The sequence below is a fragment of the Maniola hyperantus genome, chromosome 2, assembly GCF_902806685.2.
Source record: "Maniola hyperantus chromosome 2, iAphHyp1.2, whole genome shotgun sequence".
Lineage (NCBI taxonomy): Eukaryota > Metazoa > Arthropoda > Insecta > Lepidoptera > Nymphalidae > Maniola > Maniola hyperantus.
In genome coordinates, this window is record NC_048537.1 from 16180899 (window position 1) to 16193368 (window position 12470).

Sequence of the window (12470 nt, forward strand, 5' to 3'; positions counted from 1 at the left end):
GGTCGACCACCAGTTAATTGCTCAGCCCTCGCGGACCACCCCTTGCAATGATAAGGGAATTTGTTCTTTCACATAAGTGTTCGAACTGTGGCCCAACGCAGTAGAGAAAACTAATGTCAAGTGTTTGATTTTGATTCTAACTCCCGCGACCGTCTGGTCCGCAGGCTCCAACCGACTAGAGACAGTTTTCCTCGATAGACTACATTGACTGGCGGCCGTATGAAAACCTAAATAAAAACCGAATTTCTCATGCACCGACTAGACTGACTGACTTACATTGATAAAAAAAAAATTATATACATAATTTTTTTTTTTTTTTTTTTTTTTTTTTTTTTTTTTTTTTTTTTTTTTTTTTTTTTTTTTTTTTTTTTTTTTTTTTTTTTTTTTTTTTTTTTTTTTTTTTTTTTTTTTTTTTTTTTTTTTTTTTTTTTTTTTTTTTTTTTTTTTTTTTTTTTTTTTTTTTTTTTTTTTTTTTTTTTTAAGGTCCCTATGTTGTATGTAGGCTATGTTCGTTACAATCATCACGAATAAGCCTAAGCTGGCTCACTGTTAATTAAGCACAGGTCTCTTCTCAAAATGAAAAGGGTTTAGACCATAGTCCACTATGTATAGCCTAGTGCGAATTGGTTGTAGATTTCACACACCTTTGAAAATATCATGCAGAACTCCCGTGCACTCAGGTTACCTCACGATGTTTTCCTTCGCTGTTAAGGCAAGTTATACTTACACCCGTATTCACAAACGTTACCATGAGGTCTGATCTCAAAATAAGGACTGTAAGAAGTAGCCCTATTGTGACACTCACTGTTAGAGCGAGATAGCTAAATGCATTTATGCTCTTGTTAGTGGCCACTTTTTTTGTTTGTCAAAATGTATTTGTACGTGAGTATTTGACAAACAACGTGAAGTGTAGAAGGAATGACATTTCACAAGTAGGAAAATCGGCTTGAGCGAGAGGGACGAGAGGGCCACGCTAGTTGCAAATCTGGACATGTCTGTGGGACTGATAGTGCGCTCGAATGCACAGCGTACAGAAAACATATTCATAAATAACACTTGAGGGTCGAGCGACACTATATGCGTTCACCAAAACGAGCGCACAGGTAAAGTAGCTCGCGAGGTACTTTTCAGTTATTTAATTGCTTAATACTCCGTTAAAGCAAGTGATAGGTATTTAATTGCTTAGAACGCACAAAGCTATGAAAAGTTAGAGGTGCGTCCCGGAATCAAACCCCGACCTCCCGAATACGTTTTAACTAGGCACGGCATGCAGAGAACTCTGCGGCATAAAAGTTAATAAACGCCTCTCTCTCTCTTTCTCTCTCCTCTCTCCTCTCTCTCTCTCTCTCTCTAAGAAGTCTAAGTAGTAGAAGCTATATTTATCAGGTCACGTGACCAAGTGACTGACTGAGTCCTGACACTAGTCCAAGGGTGGGATTTCAACCTACGACCTTTCATACTTCAGTTCATCCTATAAACTACTGAGCTATGTAATAAATAACAAGAAAAAAGCAACCGTTCGTTCGTTCATTCAACGTCGTCAAGCGAACAAAAGACAGTGACAAATTGGCTCAGCAAATATTTCCCGCGAGGAATTTATTGTTCCTGTGACAAATTGTCACATCGATTGTTGTTCTAGCGACAATGTTGCGACTGCGACATTTCTGCAAAATAATGTTCCTCCATTTACATAAAATAAATATTATTTTAAGGAGTTTTTGCTACGTCACTATTCAAAATTAGAAACGCCACAAATTAATTTTTTTTTGTGTGATGTAACCACAAATTCACGGTTTTCAGATTTTTGCCCAAATGTCAGCTATAAGATCTACCTACCTGCCCATGATTCTAGGTCAACGGAAAGTACCCTGTAGGTTTCTTGACAGACCGACAGACAGACAGACAAACAGACAGACAACAAAGTGATCCTATAAGGGTTCCGTTTCTTCTTTTGAGGTACGGAACCCTAAAAACTAGTTTTGTTTTCACAAAAACAAAACCTAACCTTAGAAAGAATTTAGTTGTCTTATGTCAATACTAGCTTATGCTCACGACTTCGTCCGCGTGGATTACACAAATTACAAACCCCTATTTCATGCCCCTAGGGATTGAATTTTAAAAAATACTTTCTTAGCGGAATGCCTAAGTCATAATAGCTATCTGCATGCCAAATTTCAGCCCGATCCGTCCAGTAGTTTGAGCTGTGCGTTGATAGATCAGTCAGTCAGTCAGTCCCCTTTTCCTTTTATATATTTAGATAACATATTTGGGCAACCATATTTTCATGATGGGATCTCCTCACAAAATGGGGGCGGTTGACACAAACTAATGTGGCTATTTATCCTCCACGGACACAAGTGATTGGATAGAACCCTAACACTTATTAATTTAAGATTAAATACCACAATTATTCACGAATCCTTAAGTATAGTTAGACGTGTAATAATTTCTTAGTATATAGAACTAATATTAGCCTGATGAAATAGAACTTAGCTGTTTTATAAGAATTTTCTTAGAATTTAATATTAAGAACATCAGTCTAAATTAATTCAGCATAGGTAAGTACAATGTTTATATATTATAAGCTATAGTCCAAGGCATATTGCAACCAGTGGCGTGCAGGTCATAGAGGCATAAAAGCTCTGCTTACCTAGTTGAAATGGCTATTTGCTCATTTTTCATGATGACCTGTCATTAAATAGGTAGTTAGCTAACTAATGCTTACCCTAGGTTGAAACCCTGTGCACGCCACTGATTGCAACTGGCCTAGATAATCCTCAGAAATGCCTAGAGCACATATTTCGGCGTCTCTGCCTACCGAGTTTTCAGGCCAATTTATAAAAGTGCCGAAATTCCTAGGCCAAAACCGGGTCGGGTCACTTTTAAGGATCGTCACAGAACATAATCTTGTGACTCCTAGCTTGATGTTGTCTGTGCAACTAGTGCGGGGTTTCCTAATGCTGTGCGTTCTTGTACGAGGTCAGCATTTAATCACATTGAGACCCCAACGTCCCTCATATTGATCTTATAAAAGACGCAAACACAATTATGACTTAATAAAAAGATAAAAATGTCAAAAATATAGCTCCGCCGCGACAGCTGTTAGCTGCCGTGACCAGGATTCGAACCTGGGTTACTACGGCCACAACGTAGGGTCCTAACCACTAGACGATCACGGCTGTCGGAGCTGGTGGTTGTACCAATGAATTTTAACTCCGTATTTAAATTACTTTCGCTTATCAATTTGATACGGTCACGAAGACCCAAAAAAAGGCGTCGAAATCTGCTCTACTTTCAATCAATTATGTACGTACTTTTTTTCGTTAAAGGTATTGTATAACCCTACCAAGAGAAACAGTTACCCATCTTTCTCGTATTTAGTATAATAATAGCGCATTTCTGATTTATTCGCCTTATAATGTGATTTGAATGCAGTTCGGTTTTTCGGTTTATAAGATACCAGCTCCGACAGCCGTGATCGTCTAGTGGTTAGGACCCTACGTTGTGGCCGTAGTAACCCAGGTTCGAATCCTGGTCACGGCAGCTAACAGCTGTCGCGGCGGAGCTATATTTTTTAACTTTACTATTTTTTGATAATTGACGATGCTCTGGAATGCATCTCCCAGAATTTTGACGAAAATGCCCCATTACTTTTTCTCTTCTATCTTCTTGAGAACAGTATAGAAAACTCTCAGGCATGTAGGTTTCCTCACGATGTTTTCCTTCACCGTTAAAGCAAGCATTTATGGGCTGATTACACCTACCGAGTAGTGAAGCGAGACAGTAAAATGTCACTGTGAAATGCAAGAACTATACCTGCCTACTGGAACTACTCATAATTTTTGTTCCTAAAGAGAGCCTTTAAGAAGTTCCCTAACGCAATACCCGTAAATAAGGTTACCGGTACGTAATGTGAAAGGGAACTACGATTGGGCAAAATCAGTCAATTTCTTTGGTGGAAAAGATTAAAGGGACCCTCGTTAGCTGCGCCGGGAAATGTCTTTGACCAACGTCCAGCGGGCCTATTGGACGTCATTGGACAATGAGATTTGAGACCGCGACCCTTTATTGTCTTTTTTGTTGGGGACTTGATCTGGTATGGCATTGGCGCCGATTCTGTTGTCTTTCTCTAAACTTATATTATCTGCATGTTTTTCTGTTTGATATTGCTAAACAAGGACGGAACATGAATTTTACATTTAAAGACTCTAAATTTTAGTGCGCTTTACAAATTGAATCAAGATGCTCGCGACTGGCAGCTAAAGTCACGAGGTTTGACGGCTCTAAATTAAATTTAAAACAGTCAAATTGTGTCTGTCCTTTTCTAAATGCATTAGTAATAAAAGGATGCGAATACTCTAAAATTTAGGTGTGCACAGAATCAGTACCAGTGTTCACTAAATTGATGCAGAACAAAAAGTTATCGAAGACATTTTTGTCTTAGAAAACTTTTTCATTTTGCCTACATCATTTTTCTACTTGTGGGTAAGTACCTAAGACCACCTTTAGTTTTGAACTTTTTAAGAATAGATGCCAGTTCTTTAGTCTTTGAGTTATCCTAAAACTAGCTGTTGCCCGCGACTTCGTACGCGTGGATTTAGGTTTTTTTAAATCACGTGGGAACTTTTTGATTTTCCTAGATAAATAGTAGCCTTTGTTAATCTCCAGGTCTTAAACTATACCCATGCAAAAAATCACATCGATCCGTTACTCCGTTGTGACGTGATTGAAGGACAAACCAACAAACCGATAAACAAACACACTTCCACTTTTATAATATGGTTAGTGATTAAATACCGGAGAGTGAAAATACTATAATACTTACGACTTATATTTGGATCCCTAAACAAGTTTAAAGTTTTTAAAGTTCTTAAAGCCACTAAAAATTGCAAATTATTATCTATTGCACGTTGATGGTACCTAATTTATGTTCTATAACCTTTACGCAAGTGCCAACAACAACTTTACAAAGTTTCAACACATTGCGATACATTATGCGCGAACATAACTACTAACACACTAATTTTTATATGTATAAGATTTATCATTTCACATCATATTGACCGAAAGAAACACGCTCACGTATTTTCTGAAATCCTTAACAAAATACTATATTATGCAAAAATAAGACAAAATAAATTTTCCCCTCAAATTGACCTTCAAAATTAACATACTGAAGCTACCTTATATAAGCTCAATTTGGAGGCACTAGTCTGAAGCCTTAGTATGAGATTTTCCATCTCATCAACTTTGATAGAATTCGAAATGTCGAAACAATTATTTAGCGTCAAAGTAAAATTTGATATTTCAACCCAATTGCACGGGTCGTGGTTCCGACGGGACTGCGGTACTGCGAGAAATGAAGTTCGAGCTGTCAAGGGCAGTAGCGAACTACCCTCTTTCTTGTTCTTCTCGCTGGAACTTCACGAGCTGTCCGGCAAAATACACTCACAACGTCACTATTAACTTTCGATGTCGTACGATGCTGTCTTGGTTTGCATAATTCTACCACTGGATTTCACATACTTGCTAGTTTAAACCATCCTCACGATTGAAATTCTGGTGTTTGCGAATTTCAATCGCTTCGCGCACTAGTCTAGGCATTTAGTGGCGGTCTGTGGAGAGAACTCGAGGATTGTGAAGTTCAATCCAATGTTTTGTGCCGAAATAAGCTTAAAATCATTAGTCCATCAATGTAATCTCATACTAAGCCCACAGGTGCAAGGTGGCGCATGTTCGTGCAAACAGCGGTCGTTCCCGCTCGTAATAATGCAATTTGTACTCCCACTTCAACCGGAAACGAGCTTTGAGCTTTTCACCTCTGAAAATTCGAAAATGTGCAGTATTTTTCAGTGCCTTGCTTATTAGTTTGATGTTTGTTTTAAAAAGCGGATCCAGCTTTTCCGTTTCCATTTTTTTTTAATTAAAAGCTTCCTTTCTGTAAAGGTAGAGAAAAGTCAAACTTTCAAAGAGACATTTTTCACGTTTTTATCATTATCTTTTTCTTTTTCATTAACAGTTGCAAAGATTGCGATTTATTTTTGGATTCTACTTAAAAAAGTTTGGATTTTTTTTTAAACCTTATCAGGACTGGATTCTATAACATATACAAGAGGCCTATGCCCAGCAGTGGACTTCTACCGGTCGATAATGATGATTAGAACCAAAGATAGACGTTACCTCTCAAGAACTAGTAGATATTACTGCAAAATGAATATGAGTTTCCTCTATATTATAATAACTAATTAATCCAAAAGCACAATATTAAGTTCACCAAATGTATGTCGGCTTATAAGCCTGGATACATCATCAAAGGAACACAATTTTGCCGCGGGCCCTACTTACCCTTCCCTCCATTTACATACCTACATATAGTATTAGTAATTATATTACACTGCTCCTATAACATGGGAATATACCTAATATGTAATGTTTGATTTAGGTTTGTATTATAACTTTGATGTTTCAATGTTTGTATTTATTGAGCCCCTCGATTGCGGTAGAATGACAGCTACAATGTCACGATCGCAATACCTTTGATTGGTTGTCGCTCGCTCACTATTGGCTACAATCACCTGCAATGCATTGTCGCAAAAAGAATAGCATAAATTCAGTCAATCACAACAATTGCGATTGTAATAATGATTGATGCAGGTTTTACAGAATCGACCTACAGTTTGATTAGGTCTAGACTTTTGCAGGTGAAATTAATTTATATAGGTTTGATCTTTCGCCAAGATGAAATAATTATGGAAAAGACAGGAGTCTTTTTCATTCAATCAAGAGATTGAAAGAATTATGGAGAACTCTCAGGCATACAGGTTTCCTCAAGATGGTTTCCTTCGCCGTTTTAGCAAGTGATATTTAATTGCTAAAAACGCACATATCTAACTGCGAAAAGTTAGAGGTGCGTGCCCGGGATCGAACACCTGATCTCCCGAATAGGAGCCCTATGTCTTAACCACTAGGCTAGCACCGTTTAGTGGGTTAGGGGGTTTTAATGGGTAGAAATCCCATATAACGCAGTCTCTCCCCAAAGGTATTGGGTATCTTAAAGAGATTTTCCCCCGTCAACGAAAAATAATAAAAGAAGAGGTTACTGCGAGCAGGTGATGTTAACTGTTGGAACGCTAAGGGAGGGCTCCCTTATAGCCTCACTTTCGGTTTCCCATCGATCAACGGAAATGTGCCATAAAAATGTTCGAGGCTACATCAACCAAACTCACATTATATTTTCTATACATTCATCATCATCTGAAATATGACTTTTATTTGTTCATCATCAACCGATAGACGTCCACTGATGGACATAGGTCTCTTGCAGGGTCTTCCACACGCCACGGTTGCCGTCTGAATCCAGCGGCTCCCTGCGAGTCGTCTGATGTCGTCCGTCCACCTAGTGGGGTCTGTGGTCTTCCAACACTGCGTCTTCCGATGCGAGGTCACCATTCCAGCACCTTGGGACCCTAACGTCTATCGGTTTTACGAACTATATGCCCTGCCCATTGCCACTTCAGCTTCGCAACCCGTTAAGCTATGTCGGTTACTCTAGTTCTCCTACGGATCTCCTCATTGTTTACGTTAGTATCTTTTAAGTATTAGCTTAGCACATTTCCTCATATCGTGGAATGCATTAAAGTTTTATAACGGTAAGGTACTGATGTCTGCGAACGTAAAATAAAATATATTATGGGAAGGATTTTATTACCTCTAATGCAGAACGCAGTTAAAAACGAAAACATAAACGGGGAAAAATATTTTTTTTTCTTTCTACAGTAATACTTAAATACTTAATAAAATACTTTACGAGGTAATTTTTTCATATATTATTTTAATTTTAATGTAGTTTTCATTAAAAAAAAACTTTATATACCTAACCGTATTTGACAGTAGGTACGTTTATTAAGATAAATATTTCTCTAGATACGGGCTCTAAAAAGAAGTGTTTAAGTTCGACACTACAATGCCTAGATATCTCTATCATAATTTTAGAGGATCACTTTCTAAAAACAACAAGATCTAAAAAGTCAGTCCTTAAATGTTTTGGGTTATGGCTGCACTTTTGGTTTGGGATCTTTCAAGAGTTTATACTAGGGATCATGTGAAAAAGTCACCTTTGCTGCTAATTAGCGTCATTATTTTTGAAAAAAGCTGCCACAGTAACCACATAACGTAAAATACCTATTCAACAATTTTTGTTTTTCAGACTTTCACAAGTAGAAAAGCAACGCTTAAGTTGAAAAGTAGATCCTCATTAAAAGTATTTGCTAGAAGGTTTAAGACTTCGCGCAAACGGGCCACCGACCACAGCCACCGGCGGCTGTCGTGCGCTATATCCTTTGGTAACGCGCAAACGAAGGTGGTCGATGGCTGCTATGAGTGGTCGGTGGCCGCTACAATTTGTAACACTGTCCTGCTATAAGTTGCGATAGTCCGCGACTAATGGTGTCTCACGGACACTGAGTTACGAGTGGACTCCACTCGCTACAGTGCACGGCAATTCCATACAAAACGTGTTAAAACTCATGTAAACAGTTTGTCGCTAGCCACCGCACTTGTGGCTGTGGTCGGAGGCCCGTTTGCGCGAAGCCTAATAGGAATAATAATTACTTATTTGGAAAAGTTGCCAAAGTCGCGGTTTTCTTACCTACATTAACTTCAGTGTTTGGTCTTGACTTGTTCTTTGTGAACCCCATTAGCATGCAAATTAACTTTTTAATTAGACGTCTACTTTTGCGTAGATTTCGCGTTTCATTACTTTATTTTCGCTCTTAAGTAGAAGCCGTCTCTACAAAGTACCAATAAAAATACAGTGTTTGCTGAAGTGTCGTTCAAAAGTACCTAATTAATATTTTAATTAAGTAATTTGTAAGCTAGTATAGTATCTCTCTATTTTCCAAAGATATCAAGTTCACAGCACATCATCCATTAGTCCTATTAAGTACATCTAGTGACCGCCTGCGGCTTCGTTCCCGTGAGAATTTCAAAAAACTTCATTCGAAAAATTTCAAAAAAGCGGAATTAAATGTAGTTTACAAACTTTGCTTCATGATGTTTCACGGATTTTTAAGGAATGTAGCGGTTGCAAATGTTACATATTTGAAAAGGCTTTTCACGTTATTTTCACATCCTACCTCTGAAATGGCCCATCTCTACTCGTATATTTTATATAATATAATACTAGCTTATGCTCGCGACTCAGTCCGCGTGGGCCACACAAATTTGAAACCCCTATTTCACCCCCTTAGGGGTTGAATTTTTAAAAATCCTTTCTTAGCGGGAGCCTACGTCACAATAGCTATCTGCATGCCCAGCCCGAACCATCCAGTAGTTTGAGCTGTGCGTTGATAGATCAGTCAGTCACCTTTTCCTTTTATATATTTGGATAAAAGATAAACATATAAAAGGAAAAGGTGACTGACTGACAGACTGACTGACTGACTGATCTATCGACGCACAGCTCAAACTACTGGACAGATTGGGCTAAAATTTGGCATGAAGATAGCTATTATGACGTAGGCATCCGTTAAGAAAAGGTTTTTGAAAATTCAACTCGTAAGAAGGTAAAATAGGTGTTTCGAATTTATGTAGTTCACGCGGACGACGTCGCGAGCATCATAATAGAATAGAATAGAATAATGTTTATTCGAGGTATCATATAGGTGGTACATGGTGTAGGCAATAGGTATTGGTCTGTACAGCAGTGCAACACCTCGAACAGGTAGGCCACTCAGCTTGTGTTGAGACGTCGCGTCGGGCCCCTCAGACACTACATCAGCTAGTATTGTGTAAAGAGTAAGATCAAAGAGCAATCTTCAATAATGAAAACATTAAACTAACAAGCGGGTAACCGACATGGTTCACGGAGGAGCATCAAATTTCCCAAGTTTTCCCGGAAAGCTTCTAAGCCCCGTTCCGCAAGAAGTGGCCGGGAAAATGTGCCACGCTTGAGCTACCTCTTGTTTGCCACTTGCATGAGCATATAATTTTAAGTAATACATTCAGTTTATTGGAGTATACGTACTTGTTTCGGGTTTTTCGGAAAAAAATATTACCTAAAGTTATGTAACCTCTCCCACTGCCAAAGATCTATTACACTTCTTACAGAGATAAGTGCTTCCCTGTTCACTTATTATTCTTTTTCTTTTTACTATTACTAATTATTGGTACAAATAAAAAAACCAAGTGCGAGTCAGGCTCGCGCAACGAGTGTTCCGTATAAATACTATCTGTCCCGGCTTTACTCACGTGTGTAGTCGACGTTAGCCCGACTAGTTTCGAACCCATACGGGGTCCTTTTTCAAGGGAGTCCGTCCGCGCACGCGCCGCGGTTTTGGGTGAGTAAAGCCGGGACAGATAGTATTTATAATGGAAATCTCACGGTAGTTTAAACGCTAAAATAGCCGAGTGTTCCGTAGTTACTACAGTCGTGTTCTTTCGACATTTTGCACGATGAATTGAAAAACTATGATGCATAAAAATAAATAAAACTCTGTTTTAGAATGCTCAAGTGAAGACCTTTCATATTATGATACCCAACTTGATATAGTTATCTTACTTTGAAAATTGAAATACTAATTATTAGTTCATGGCCAGTTTTTTTTTTTTTTTGTATAATGTAACCACAAATTCATGGTTTTCAGATTTTTCCCCGAATGTCTGCTATAAGACCTACCTGCCTGCCAAATTTCATGATTCTAGGTCAACGGGAAGTACCTACTTTGAGGTTTCTTGACAGACAGACAGACAACAAAGTGATTCTATAAGGGTTCCGTTTTTCCTTTTGAGTTACGGAACCCTAAAAAGTAAAAAAAAATTATGAATGTTGAAAATGAGAAATAATATGATGGGGATGGTTGGTTGACTAGAACCAGTGGTGCCTAAAGCAAGACGTCGTCAAAAGTGGGTGAAGTTAACCATTATAATTTACCTACATACAAATCAAAAGAAAACGCAAAATTATAATTTCTAACAAGACCGTTATACATGAAAATGAAAGAAAACAAATTAAAGTGAGGATAACAAAGCAAGTTTATTCGACTGAGTTATAGAGCTTCGTTAAAGGTTGCCGGAAATTCTTTTGTTCCTCGGTTTATTTGATAGGGCGGAAAACGAAAGAGACCGCTACGATATTATTTTTACGGTAAGTACCTACATCACAATACGTTTATCCATTTTTACACTGATAAATTGAATTATATTAACTAACGTGTGTAGTCGACGTTAGCCCGACTAGTTTCGAACCCATACGGGGTCCTTTTTCAAGGGAGTCCGTCCGCGCACACGCCGCGGTTTTGACTAATTGATGGTGTAATCAGTGGCGTGCACAGTGTTTGAAGCCAGGGTAGGCATTAGTTAGGTAGGAACCTGTTTACTGGCAGGTCATAATGAAAAATATGCATTGAGCTATTACAACTGGGGTAAGCAGTGCATTTATGCCTCTATGACCTGCACGCCACTGGGTGTAATGGGGTTTTGGTTGTAATGGAAATCACTCACGGTAGTTTAAACGCTAAAATATATTAACTAATTTTAATTCCTTCATCGCTATAGCAAGTGACTTTACTTTACTTGTACGTTTAGGAAATTTTACGGCGAAGAAAAACATCGTGAGGAAACCTGTATGCCTGAGAGTTCTCCATAATATTCTCAATGTGTATGTAGTCTGCCAATCTGCACATGGACAGCTTGATGGACTGTGGCCAAAACCATTCTGAGAGGAAACTCGTGCGTGGGCCGGGAATGTGTTGATGTTGATAATGATTTTAATTCTGTACCAGTCCTTCCTTCTGAATTTGCAGGAAGAAAACCCCCATGGATTGCGTCTGGCATGCCCGACTCCACTGTAGATGTTGCGCAGTGGCCTACGGACTAAAAAACCTCCTCCACTCTTCGATATCTCTGCCAATCAAAAGCCGGCAAAAACGACAGTAAAATCCTGTCAAAATTTCAGAAAAATAAACAAAGATTATGTTAACTTAAACTACTGTGCTTCCCCTGTGGCTGGTGGTATCTACTATCTATGATAGATTTTCATCACGAGGAAAAAAGGTAGGTACCTACTTGATGATTTGACTGAAGTTGATTTATCTCCTGAAGGTTAAAAGAGGTGCCTCCAATTCCAAAGGGTTGAATTATTTAAATATTTTCGTCATTCTAAAGTAAAACAAAATCACGAACTTCAGCCAATATACAACAAAACAGAGATGAATAGAAAACAATCCTTTACGAAGCCTTTGAATTATTTCCGGTTTCTTACTTCAAAAAGCAACTTTGCTCTTTTATTTTGAAAGGCGTTTTAAGGTTCACGATTTATCAATTATTGCGGAAATTGCGGAATACTCAACACAAAACCATTTTGACGTTTTAAAAGACTTTTCGAAGATGGATTATGAAATAGCTTTCAGTTTCGATTTTGAATAAATAATATAGGTAGGTACCTACTGGCGACTCAACGAAATGTTTTAACT

At 38.3% G+C, this 12470-nt stretch overlaps 1 protein-coding gene and 2 non-coding genes across 3 annotated transcripts in view; 1 reads left to right on the forward strand and 2 right to left on the reverse strand.

Annotated features, from left to right (window-relative positions):
- LOC117994381 (galanin receptor type 3) overlaps positions 1-12172 on the reverse strand; it is an 89304-nt gene extending 77132 nt beyond the window's left edge. Inside the window, exon 1 of the mRNA XM_069507591.1 lies at positions 12064-12172. The gene's annotated coding sequence lies outside the window, so the exon portion shown is untranslated. The remainder of the gene's footprint in view (positions 1-12063) is intronic.
- On the reverse strand, positions 3108-3179 carry TRNAH-GUG (transfer RNA histidin (anticodon GUG)). Its single transcript has one exon. It is a non-coding gene; the product is annotated as a tRNA-His (tRNA).
- TRNAH-GUG (transfer RNA histidin (anticodon GUG)) lies at positions 3472-3543 on the forward strand. The gene has a single exon. It is a non-coding gene; the product is annotated as a tRNA-His (tRNA).
- Positions 12173-12470: the final 298 nt, after the last annotated feature.